The sequence below is a fragment of the Pan troglodytes genome, chromosome 18 (assembly GCF_028858775.2).
Source record: "Pan troglodytes isolate AG18354 chromosome 18, NHGRI_mPanTro3-v2.0_pri, whole genome shotgun sequence".
Lineage (NCBI taxonomy): Eukaryota > Metazoa > Chordata > Mammalia > Primates > Hominidae > Pan > Pan troglodytes.
In genome coordinates this window covers 35,767,838-35,781,787 of record NC_072416.2, presented here as the reverse complement: position 1 = coordinate 35,781,787, position 13,950 = coordinate 35,767,838, and the positions used below count along the sequence as shown (strand labels likewise).

At 37.6% G+C, this 13,950-nt stretch overlaps 1 pseudogene; it reads right to left on the bottom strand.

The window, feature by feature from the left end:
* Positions 1–10,870: 10,870 nt before the first annotated feature.
* LOC107968749 (putative vomeronasal receptor-like protein 4) lies at positions 10,871–11,784 on the bottom strand (annotated as a pseudogene).
* Between the last annotated feature and the right edge of the window lie 2,166 nt (positions 11,785–13,950).

The window sequence follows — 13,950 nt, the reverse complement described above, 5'->3', positions numbered from 1 at the left end:
GGGGAACAAGGCCACAAGGGTTTTTAGACCCTGGACCCAGGACATGTTCCAAGACTCTTTTACATTATGTCAGACAAGCAAGCCCTGCCTTAGCTCTTCTACCAACACTATGCATTTAACACATGTTGAGACAGAGTCTTGCTCTGTCACCCAGGCTGGAGTGCAGTGGCACAAATCTTGGTTCACTGCAACCTCCACCTCCTGGGTTCAAGCAATTTTCCTTCCTCAGCCTCCCGAGTAACTGGGATTACAGGTGCCCATCACCATGCCTGGCTAATTTTTATATTTTTACATAGATAGAGTTTCACCATGTTGTCCAGGCTGGTCTCGAACTCCTGACCTCAAGTGATCTGCCTGCCTCAGCCTCCCAAAGTGCTGGGATTACAGGTGTGAGCTTCCACGCTCAGCCCAGTATATATAATTTCAAAACAAATATTACAACATATGAATTGGCATTGCAGTGGGAATCAGAAGAGTTCTGTGATCATAGACATTTTGGAAGGAATAGGTGAAAGAATTGGCTATTACGTTTTGTATAAGAAAATCAGCACCTGTTCTGTCCATTTTGGAGTAGGCAGGCTGAGGTGCACACAGTGTATGTTGTAACTGTTTGTGTAGCCATGACACACACTCTGTCTGCAACCCCAGACCAAGACAACTGAAAATTAAAGCATGATATGTTTTGTAGAGTAGTACAAAATGAATGGCATTTATGCATGATGAAATTATTTCCTAGTTACCCAATAAGAAATTAATAATGCAACAAAAAATCATATAAGCCACAAGAGAAAGATTAAATCCCTTGTGATAGGAGGAGGAAACCCAGACTGATCGTAGATTTTGGTGATTGATCCTGGATGGGTTTTTTGGAGCCTTACATACTTTCTGTCCTCTGTGTAGCTTGTTCTCTTTTTCGTTTTCTTTTCTTTTTCTTTTTTTTTTTTTTTTGAAACAGGGTCTCACTCTGTTGCCCAGGCTGGAGTGCAGTGGCATGATCTCAGCTCACTGCAGCCTCCACCTCCCGGGTTCAAGCAATTCTCCCACTTCAGCCTCCTGAGTAGCTAGGATTACAAGTGCCCGCCACTACACCTGGCTAATTTTTGCGTTTTTATTAGAGATAAGGTTTCACCACGTTGGTCAGGCTGCTCTCAAACTCCTGAACTCAGGTTCCACCTGCCTCCGCCTCCCAAAGTATTGGGATTACAAGTGTGATCCACCATGCCCGGCCTGCAGTTTGTCTTCTAATAGTCAGCATTCTCTTTAGTAGTCCCAGTGGCAGGGTGGCACAACCAGAGGTTCCCAAAGGAAAATCTCACGTCTGGATACTAAATATACTATTTGGTTAAATGATAAACTTTTTCACTTGGCATTTCCTAGCACTGATGTAAACAACTTCAGGAGTTTGTCTCTACAATTCTATATCTTTTGAGAAAATATTTTTTCCAGCTCTTTTGTAGTTGGCAAAATACAATTGTATCTATTGGGTGAAAACTTAAACATAGCATCTGAAATCATAAAACTGCTAGAAGAAACCACTGGGGAAAACTTTCTTTTTTAAAAATTTTACTTTAAGTTCTGGGATACATGTGCAGAACGTGCAGGTTTGTTACATAGATATACATGCGCCATGGTGGTTTGCTGCACCTATCAACCTGTCATCTAGGCTTTAAGCCTAGGTATTTGTCCTAATGCTCTCCTTCCCTTTGCCCCCCACCCCCCAACAGGCCCTGGTGTGTGATGTTCCCCTTCCTGTGTCCATGAGTTCTCATTGTTCAACTCTCACTTATGAGTGAGAATATGCGGTGTTTGGTTTTCTGTTCCTGTGTTGGTTTGCTGAGAATGATGGCTTTGACATTGGTCTTAACAATGAATTTTTTGATTTGACATCAAAAACCCATACAATACAAGAAAAAACAATCAAATGGGACAACATTCACTAAAACGTTTCTCATAGCAAAAGAAAACAATCAACACAATTAAAAGTCAGTCGGTACAATTGGAGAAAAATTCTGTAACAATATATCTGAGAATGAGATTATGTATCAAACAGATAAGGAATTCTTAAAACTGAACATCAATAAGTAAATAACCCAGGACCTGAACAGATATTTTTCCAAAGAAGTCCTACAATGGCCAACAAACATTTGAAAAGATGCTTAGCATCACGAATCATGAAGAAATGCACATCAGAACTGCAATGAGCTATTACCTCATACAGACTTGTCAGAATAGTATCTATTAAGAAGTCAAAAGATAATGAGTGCTAATGATGATGTGGAGAAGGGAGAACTCTTGCACACTCTTAGTGGGAATGTAAATGGATAAAGCCATAATGGAAAACAATATGGAGTTTTCTCAAAAAAGTAAAACTAGAACTGCCACATGATCCAGCAATCCCACTTCTGGGTATTTATCTGCCTTGGTTCATTTTGTGCTTCTATGACAGAACACTTTTGGCTGGGTAATTTATAATGAATAGATATTTATTTTCTCATAGTTCTGGAGGCTGGGAAGTGCAAAATCAAGGTGGCGGCATCTGGTGAGGGCCTTCTTGCTACACCATCATGTGGCAGAAAAGCAAAGGCACAAGGTACCACTAACCCTATGATCGTGACATTAAACCCAACTATGAGGACAGAGCCTTCATGGCCCTATTACCTCACAACCACATTTGCCATAACCAAATTTCAACATGAGTTTTGGAGGGGACAAACATTCAAACCATTAACAATATCCAAAGGGAATAAAATTGCTATCTTGAAGAGATATCTGCACTCCTATACTCATCACAGCATTACGCACAATAGACAAGATATAAAAACAATGTAGGTGTCTATCAGCAGAAAAATGGATAAAGAATATATGAAATATCTATTAATATATCTATTTGTCTATCAAATGAAATACTATTCAGCCCTAAGAAAGAAAATCCTGCCACTTGCAACAACATAGATGAACTTTGAAGACATTATGCTAAGTGAAATAAGGCAGACATAGAAATACAAATGTTGTATGAACTCATTTTATGAGGAATCTGAAAAAGAGTAGAACTCACAGTTACAAAGAGCAGAATGGTGGTGACCTGGGGCTGAGGGACTGGGAAAAAATGAGAGATATTGGTCAAAGGGTACAAACCTATTGTCACAAAATAAATAATACTAGAGACCCAATGTACAGCATTGTGACTATACTTAATAATTACATCTTGTATACTTGAACTTTGTTAAGAAACATGGATCTCAAATGAACTTACCACACTAAAAAATAGTAACTATGTGACATGACAGATATGTTTATTAGCTTTATTGTGGTAATAATTTCACAATATATAAATATATCAAAACATATATTTTAGTTTTTACACTTTAAATACAGTTTCTATTTGTCAATCATAGTCCAAAAAAGGTGGGAAAAGATTGTGTAACCAAACTAATATCTAGTCACATGTAAATTGTATTTAAGACCATTTGAAATAAATTTTAGATTAAATTTAAAATCTAAATTGGCATAATTATTTTAAATTTTACTTTAAGTTCTGGGATACATGTGCACAATGTGCAGGTTTGTTACACAGATACACATGTGCCATGATGGTTTGTTGCATCTATCAACCCATCATCTAGGTTTTAAGCCCCGCATGCATTAGGTATTTGTCATAATGCTCTCCCTCCCCTTGCCCCCCAACCCCCGACAGGCCCCAGTGTTTGATGTTCCCCTCCCTGTGTCCATGTGTTCTCATTTTTCAGCTCCTACCTATGAGTGAGATCATGCAGTGCTTGGTTTTCTGTTCCTCTGTTAGTTTGCTGAGGATGATGGTTTCCAGCTTTATCCATGTCCCTGCAAAGGACATGAACTCATTCTTTTTATGGCTGCCTGGTATTGCACCCATACCGCAATCCAATGGGATTGCTGGGTCAAATGGTATTTCTGGTTCTAGATCCTTAAGGAATCACCACACTGTCTTCCACAATGATTGAACTAATTTATACTCCCACCAACAGTGTAAAAGTGTTCATATTTCTCCACATCCTCACCAGCATCTCTTGTTTCCTGGCTTTTTAATGATCGCCATTCTAAAAGGCGTGAGATGGTATCTCATTGTGGTTTTGATTGCATTTCTCTAATGACCAGTGACGATAAGCTTTTTCTCATGTTTGTTGGCGACATAAATGTCATCTTTTGAGAAGTGTCTGTTCATACCCTTTGCCCATTTTTTGATGGGATTGTGTTTTTTTTTCTTGTAAATTTGTTTAAGTTCCTTGTAGATTCTGGATATTAGCCCTTTGTCAGATGGATAGATTGCAAAAATTTTCTCCCATTCTGTAGGTTGCCTGTTCACTCTGATGATAGTTTCTTTTGCTGTGCAGAAACTCTTTCACTTAATTAAATTCCATATGTCAATTTTGGCTTTTGTTGCAATTGCTTTTGGTGTTTTAGTCATGAAGTCTTTGTAAATTGGCATAATTTTTACAGGGACAAAAAAGTTTTTTCGAAGAGGCATTATTTAAAGCTAGAACTGAATATTTAGCTAAAATGTTTAATTTTTATTCGTTGTTCATTTTAAAATTCTTTTTAGAGATGGGGTCTTGCTCTGTCACCCAGACTGAAGCACAGTGGTGCAATCACAGCTCACTGCAACCTCAACCTCTGGGGTTCAAGGAATCCTCCCACCTCAGCCTCCTGAGTAGCTGGCATTACAGGCCCTCACCATCATGCTTGGCTAATTTAAAAAAAATTATTTTTGTAGAAATGAGATCTTACTATGGTGCCCAGGTTGGTCTCAAACTCTAGCCCTCAAGCAATCCTCCCAGCTCAGCCCCCCAAATTGCTGGGATTACAGGTGTGAGCCACTGTGCCTGGCCTAAAATACTTTTGATAAATAAGAGTAAATTAAAATATTTTCAAAAGTGAAAATTTTGAGAGATTTTATTACCAATAGGAGCTTCTTTAGGGTACACTTCAAGAAGAAAGAAACATTTTCTGGTATGAAATTACAATGAAAAAGAGTAAGAGACTTAGTATGGGAATATCAACTATGGTGGACACTGAACTAAAGAAACTAAAAATTCCTTGGTTTCAAAAGTATTTAGATACAATAAAAGTATAATTCTTTATATATTTTTTCTGCATAATCTCATTTATATGTAGACTCTAATAAAGTCTAATTCAAAAAAATAGAAAGTGAAATAAGGGTTACTAGAGGCTTGATGTGGTGGGAAGAAATTATAGAGTTTTTGATTGAAGGGTACAAAGTTTCTAACAGACAAGGTAAGTAGGTTTTGAGATCTATTTCACAGCAGCGTGACTATAGTAAACCATAATGTAATTGTATATTTTAAAATGACTAAGAGTAAATTTCAAATGTCTTACCACAAATAATGCTGGTAAGCGAGTTGATAGATGTTATTTAACTCAATCATGCCATATTACATACATATATTCAAACATCACATTTTACCCCATAAATTCATTCAACTTTGATTTGCCAATCAAAACTACTATTCATACTTTAAAGAGAAAGAAATAAACTTTAAGAAATTTGACGAGAGAAAAAACTGTTCATTTTAAAATCTTAGAAAACAGACACATATTTTTCATATATATATATATATATATATATACATTTCAAATGGCTTGCTCCCTTAGTGATGTAAGTAAACTTTTTTTTTTTTGAGACAGAGTCTCACTGTCACCCAGGCTGGAGTTCAGTGGCATGATCTCTCACTGCAACCTCTGCCTCCCAGGTTCAAGCAATTCTCCTGCCTCAGCCTCCCGAATAGCTGCGATTACAGGCGCCAGACATCGTGCCCAGCTAATTTTTGTAATTTTAGTAGAGGCGAGGTTTCACCATGTTGGCCAGGCTGTTCTTGAGCTCCTGACCTCAGGTGATCTACCCACCTCGGCCTCCCAAATTGTTGGGATTACAGGCTTGAGCCACCGCGCCCAGCCATAAGTAAACTTTTAATATAATGAATAGTCTAAACCCAACACTCAGGAATAAAATGTATATTTTTAATGTTCAAAATAATACAATACTATAAAAGACAGCCCCTAAAGCAACTGCTTACAGTAAAATTATTTCTACATTTGTAAATAAATTATTCCTTCACTTGTTAGAGAAAAGATATTTGAGTATATATTTTAAACTACATTTCAATGTATTAAATCAAATGAACATATGTACTTGGCAATAAAAAATGTATTAAACAAGTAGACAAGAAAACTTGCCTTCTTTTCTAATTTTAAAACTGACAAACACTCAGCATTTAGGTGCTTATTTGTCTAGTGTTACTGGAGTGCTAAAAAGAAGTGCTCAATGAGAAATCTTTCCATATTTATATCCATGCTGGGTGTGAATATATGGGAATTTTACAAGGGTAGTATTATAAACATTCAACTACTACTATAGGCCCAGACTGACTGATTAGAATAAACATGGGTTACAAACCATTGATGTGGCCATCTTGTTTTTAGGCTTAACATTGATCATGATCTAACAGAATCAACAAATGAGAGCTATATGCTGGGTGCTCTTCGGGCACCTTCATTTGCATTAATTGCTTTAATTTTACCAAAACCCTAAAGTTCGGGATGCGATCAGGAACCAGCTCATAGCGAATTTCAATCTTAACCATTATGCCCAACACCATGTCATCCAATGCTTGTTTTAAATCCCGACATAACATTTTGGCTTTAAATTTTTTAATTTAGTAAAAATAAAGATAAATTTACAAACCACTTCTTTTTATCCATAGATAGTATGCAGAACTTAATTTTTGGTTTAAAGTATTCATTACAAAGTCTGAGACAAACACTTCAGTAAATGAATTATCACAATATTCTTCTTATGACTTAAAAGAACCATTAATTTTACTTTTGAAATATATTGAGTGTTTATATTTAAAGTTAAAATGAGCCTATTATTATATAGAAAATTTGTTGTCTGCATGAATCTTGTCATCCCTTGAGGGGTCTACATTTGCTAGAAGTTTCAGAAACACTAATAAGAATACTGTTTCTGATTGAATAATTAAAGAATGTTACGCTTTTTCAGTGACTAAAATAGATTGGAATTACTGATCAGTAACTTACAATGCGGTTTAAATGTTATTTAATGAATACATGTGAAGTTTCTCTTAAACTCATTATAACAAATTACTTCTACTGTTTTTCACTTCTATTAGAAAAAAGTATTAAAATTTCTGTTATTGCAAGCCTATAAATTTTATTCAGATCTAAACATAGTGATAATCTTAAAAGATCTGTATGCTTAGGATTATAAAAAGCCTATTGCCATTCACACATGGAAGATAAATAACTCCTTTTCAGTAAACCCAATGGGGCAATTGTGACTCACAACTATAAGCTATTAAAATATTAATACTATCACCTAGATGATACTTTTAGGTATCTGCATGTTCAAGTTGTTTAACTTATAATTCAAAAATAAATTTTTATAAACTATAAAAAATATAAAGAATTTTTTTTAGTTCGTAAATACTGTCATTATTTCTAGTTGACATAACATTAAATTTTAGAGGCTATGGCTTTAGAAACAAGAAATGTCACGGTTGACTCCGCTTTACTTCCTGCCTTATTTCACACAAACACAGCAGCACAAAAAAAGCCAGAAATGCTACAACTTGACTGGAAGTACACCAGTACCCTTCTAGGGAGAATATATGTGGAGCATATTTACTTGAAATTCATGACATCTTTTGTTGAAGTACAGGCTTCTATATGGCAAGTAATAAAGACAAAAATTTTATAGGGCAATAGAGTAAGAAACATACTCTAAAATTACCTTCTAACTCATTATTTCTATTTTCACTAGCATGGTTGTGATGGAATGAGCATTTGCAGCAGTTTTTTTGTTGTTGTTTTTTTTCTTTTTTTTGAGACAGAGTCCTGCTCTGTCGCCCAGGCTGAAGTGCAACGGCATGGCCCAGGCTGGAGTGCAATGGCGTGACCCCGGCCCTCCACAACCTCCACCTCCTGGGTTTAAGTGATTCTCCTGCCTCAGCCTCCCAAGTAGCCGGGCCACAGGCACACGCCACCATACCCGGCCCACCTCTGGACTTCTAGTAGAGACGGGGTTTCACCATGCTGGTCAGGCTGGTCCCAAACTCCTGACCTCGTGATCCACCCGCCTTGGGCTCCTGAAGTGCTGGGATTACAGGCGTGAGCCATTGTGCCAGGCCCATGGTCTTAAATAACCTACACTCTCTGCTTCATCATTTTTAGGGTATGGCCATAAGACGTTTATGATTTTATTAGAAAAAATGTTTTCTTTTTCTAATTCAGAAATTCAGCATCATTTCACAGGCAGATCACAAGGTCAGGAGTTCAAGCCCAGCCTAACCAACATGGCGAAACCCAGTCTCCACCAAAAATACAAAAATTAGCTGGATGTGGTGGCACACGCCTGCAGTCCCAGCCACTCAGGAGGCTGAGGCAGAATTGCCTGAACCCAGGAGGCAGAGGTTGCAGCGAGCTGAGACCACACCAGTGCACTCCAGCCTGAGCAACAGAGAGAGACTCCATCTCAAAAAACAAAAAACAAAAAAACAAAAAAAAACAAAAAAAAAACCAACTCATCTACAACAACTGTAGTAATTATACTTTAAAATAAATTTAACCAAAAGTGGAAAAACCTGTGCATTATAATCTAAACAATACTGAAGTACAAAATTAAATACACGAATGGAAAAATATTACCTATAAATGAATTGGCATTATTAATATTGTTAAATATCCATATTACACAAAATAATCCACAGATATAATGCAACCTCTATGAAAATACCAGTGACACACTTAATATAAATTTTAAAACATACATCTAAAATTTATATTGTACCACAGAAGACCCAAAGTAGCAAAGCAATAAAGAAAAAAAGAAGGGTGAATATATCACCCTACCTGACTTTGAAATATACTAAAAAGCTATATTAGCTAAAACAGTATGGTAATTGAAGAAAAACAGACACATACTCCAATGGAGCGGGACAAACAAAAAAAGACCAGAAATGGCTGACTTGAAGTTACAAACTAACTCCAGCAGAAATATTTATGGCTTATTATGGAGCATCAGTTACACAGCAAGCACTGTCATGTTTCTTTCTTTTCTTTTTTTTTTTTTTTTTGAGACAGAGTCTCGCTTTGTCACCCAGGCTGGAATGCAGCGGCGTGATCTCAGCCCACTGTAACCTCCACCTCCTGGAACGAAGTGATTCTCCTGCCTCAGCCTCCTGAGTAGCTGAGACCCCAGGCACGTGTCACCACGCCCAGCCAATCTCTGCACTTCTAGTAGAGATGGGGTTCCGCCATGTTTGCCAGGCTGGTCCTGAACTCCTGGCCTCAGGTGACCCCCCAACCCCGGCCTCCCAAAGTGCCAGGACCACAAGCATGAGCCACCGCACCCGGCCTCACTGTCATGTTTCTTTGATACATTTATATATAAAAACATTTTCATGACTTATGAAAGTTCCCTAGTACTTACCTAAAAAGAGAATGACTCAATAAATAAGTAAATTCACTTACGTCATCTATAAAAAGTGAAAGGACAATAACTAAAGAAAAGTAGGCTTATATAGGCATCTGCATCTAAAAGAACAAAACAGAATGTTCTAAATAAAATATAACACTACATTAATTATGGAATTACATCTAAAAATTGTGTGCACTACTAAATTTTATAAAAAACACTCTTATAATCACTGACCAGCTCGGGTAATGGATACTTCATAAACTATAAAACAAAAAATTATAACAAACAAAATTATAGGTCTGGCATGAGTACCGGGCAAAGAGTTTGTGTGGAGAGATTCTGAACCATAAGCCATAAGGTTTTACAGTAATGAATTTAATACAAAGCTGAGAGCATAAACTTGCTTTCAGCATTTTTGAGGTTTTTATTATCTAGTAAATTAATAACCTTATTAAAATGATTTGTTTTGTTCTGATATTGCTATATTCTTCTGAAAATAGGTACAAACTCATACTCATACAAACACACTCACTCCATAATTTTCTTTCCTAAGGTTTATCTTTAGAGTAATATATGTGTATTTTTAACTTTATGTAAATCAAAATTAAAAGTCTTTATGTGTTTGCAGGCAGAGAGGCCACATGTTCAAATAAAAATATCTAAGAAGTTTATAAAAATATGTATTCAAGACTCACAAATGTATAGATTTTGTTCATGCTTCTAAATAATATAATCATAGAAATTACCCTGTAGTCAATATCTATTTATTTATTCTTTTTGAGACAGAGTCTCACTCTGCCACCCAGGCTGGAGTGCAGTGGCACGATCTCAGCTCACTGCAACCTCCACCTCTCAAGTTCAAGTGATTCTCCTGCCTCTGACTCGTGAGTAACTGGGATCGCAGGCACTCACCACCATGCCTGGCCAACCTTTGTATTTATAAGTACAGACAGGGTTTCAACATGTTGGCAACACTGGTCTCAAACTCCTGACCTCAGGTTATCCACCTGCCCCAGCCTCCCAAAGTGCTAGGATTACAGGCATGAGCCATGGTTCCTGGCTGTCGGTAACAGTTTAATTGTACATTTTAAACAAAAAGTGTAAAATTGAATTTTCTGTAATACAAAGGATAAATGCTAGAGGTGATAGATACCTCATTTACCATGAGGTGATTATTATATATTGTATGCATGTATCAAAATATGCCATATGTGCTTTAAATATATACATATACTATGTACCCAAAAGTAATAATTCTTTATATTTTACTTAAATCAAATTAAAGAATTTCAGTGCTACTTGAACAGTTTGACTGATGGCTGAAGACTCTTTTCTCAAAAAACATTTTTCATCACTGACTTATTAAAAACTGTTGGTACTTCAGTTGCAATTTTGCATAATACTGATTATTGTTTTATCAGAACTGATTTGCACCAAAGGACTAACAGTGGCATAGGCATTGAGCACAGCTCTCTGCAATCTCAGGACAACGTGTGGGTCATACGTCCATGGCAGGGTTAAAGAGGTTGAGAAGATAAAGTCCACCCAGTACATGACCACAAAGAAACTCACCAGCAGCAGGATGGTCTGGGTGGCCCTTTTCTCTGGGGAGGGTCTTGGGGAGAGGTGGGTGCTATGGAGGTGCTGGGATTGCCTCCAATGCCTGGGCAGGAGAATCACCATGTATGCACTTGAGAGCAGCATAAGTACTACACAGGAGACATACTTGGATAATGTCACAGTGAAAAACACTCCCCTGATTGTGGAGTTCATGGGGGAAAGTGGCAGTATTTACTGACATTCTGTAGCTTGATATGGGTCGTGTTGGAAGAATGCACAGAGAAAAAGATTGGCCAACTACTGAAGGACAAATTGAAGAACACCCAAAAGAAGAAAACATGCAAAATGTAATTTGTGGATTTATGTTTAAACCTTGCCAACCAGGAGGTGCTGGGGCTGATGCTGATGGCCTGGAGCATGTTCAGAAGGCAGGTGGTGCAGATGGAGAGTCCCTTCATTGCCCTGTTTGTGTAAAAAAGTGCCTTACACTTAAAGTCATTCCCAAAATGCAGTGATTCAAATATGTCTAGAGGCAAAAAATCCACTGCAGTGAGGAGCATCTGAATGTGAATGAGGGCCAGGTGACAGGTGAGTAAGTCACGGGGTTTAGGCCTGCGATTCAGAAGAAGCGTAAAGATGTGGAAGAAAAGGAGAAAGGTGTTGGCTGAGAATCCAATGCCAGCTTGAAAAACAAAGGCATTTTTAACGATAGCATAAGTAGAAAATAGTTTCATCTCAATGGCATAGAGGAAACATACTTTCTATATCTGGAATAAAAGAAACAATAGATCCCATGTTATCAATGTTGGTTGTTCAGTGTTCAAAATTGTTACCATCATCATCTTTTTCCCCACTTATTCTTTGTTAAGCCTGTATATGAATTCTTGGAAATCCAGCTTCTGCATTCTTTTCCATACCAAATCATTTATATTTGTAAAACAGTAAGACTTCTACAATCATACAGTGCACAGTGCCTGTATCCCACTATACCTGAGCCTCACTTTTTAGAAATCATATCCTTATTGTTCTGCATTCTCTCCTATTATATTTAGCACCCAGAACAGTGATGGACAAACAAAATTACTCAAAAAAAAGGGCCAGGCACAGTGGCTCATGCTTGTAATCCCAGCACTTTTGGAGGCTGAGGTGGGAAGATTTCTTGAGGCCAGAAGTTCAAGACCAGCCTGGGCAACATAGTGAGGTGCCATCTCTACAAAAAAATTAAACAGTTAGTGAGACATTGTAGCATGCACCTGTAGTCCAAGCTACCCAGGAGGCTGAGGTGGGAGGATTGCTTGAATCCAGGAGGTCAAGGCTGCAGTGAGCCATGATTGCGCCACTGCATTCCAACCTGGGCAACAGAGTGAGACCCTATCTCATAACAAATACAAAAACAAATAAAATTACTCAAAGGTATTTATACATTTAAATTAAATGGAAATTTATTCTTTTTTTTTATACTTTAAGTTTTAGGGTACATGTGCACATTGTGCAGGTTAGTTACATATGTATACATGTGCCATGCTGGTGCGCTGCACCCACTAACTCGTCATCTAGCATTAGGTATATCTCCCAATGCTATCCCTCCCCCCTCCCCCCACCCCACCACAGTCCCCAGAGTGTGATATTCCCCTTCCTGTGTCCATGTGATCTCATTGTTCAATTCCCACCTATGAGTGAGAATATGCGGTGTTTGGTTTTTTGTTCTTGCAATAGTTTGCTGAGAATGATGATTTCCAATTTCATCCATGTCCCTACAAAGGACACGAACTCATCATTTTTTATGGCTGCATAGTATTCCATGGTGTATATGTGCCACATTTTCTTAATCCAGTCTATCATTGTTGGACATTTCGGTTGGTTCCAAGTCTTTGCTATCGTGAATAATGCCGCAATAAACATACGTGTGCATGTGTCTTTATAGAAGCATGATTTATAGTCATTTGGGAATATACCCAGTAATGGGATGGCTGGGTCAAATGGTATTTCTAGTTCTAGATCCCTGAGGAATCGCCACACTGACTTCCACAATGGTTGAACTAGTTTACAGTCCCACCAACAGTGTAAAAGTGTTCCTATTTCTCCACATCCTCTCCAGCACCTGTTGTTTCCTGACTTTTTAATGATTGCCATTCTGACTGGTGTGAGATGGTATCTCATTGTGGTTTTGATTTGCATTTCTCTGATGGCCAGTGATGATGAGCATTTTTTCATGTGTTTTTTGGCTGCATAAATGTCTTCTTTTGAGAAGTGTCTGTTCATGTCCTTCGCCCACTTTTTGATGGGGTTGTTTGTTTTTTTCTTGTAAATTTGTTTGAGTTCATTGTAGATTCTGGATATTAGCCCTTTGTCAGATGAGTAGGTTGCGAAAATTTTCTCCCATTTTGTAGGTTGCCTGTTCACTCTGATGGTAGTTTCTTTTGCTGTGCAGAAGCTCTTTAGTTTAATTAGATCCCATTTGTCAATTTTGGCTTTTGTTGCCATTGCTTTTGGTGTTTTAGACATGAAGTCCTTGCCCATGCCTATGTCCTGAATGGTAATGCCTAGGTTTTCTTCTAGGGTTTTTATGGTTTTAGGTCTAACGTTTAAATCTTTAATCCATCTTGAATTGATTTTTGTATAAGGGGTAAGGAAGGGATCCAGTTTCAGCTTTCTACATATGGCTAGCCAGTTTTCCCAGCACCATTTATTAAATAGGGAATCCTTTCCCCATTGCTTGTTTTTCTCAGGTTTGTCAAAGATCAGATAGTTGTAGATATGCGGCATTATTTCTGAGGGCTCTGTTCTGTTCCATTGATCTATATCTCTGTTTTGGTACCAGTACCATGCTGTTTTGGTTACTGTAGCCTTGTAGTATAGTTTGAAATCAGGTATTGTGATGCCTCCAGCTTTGTTCTTTT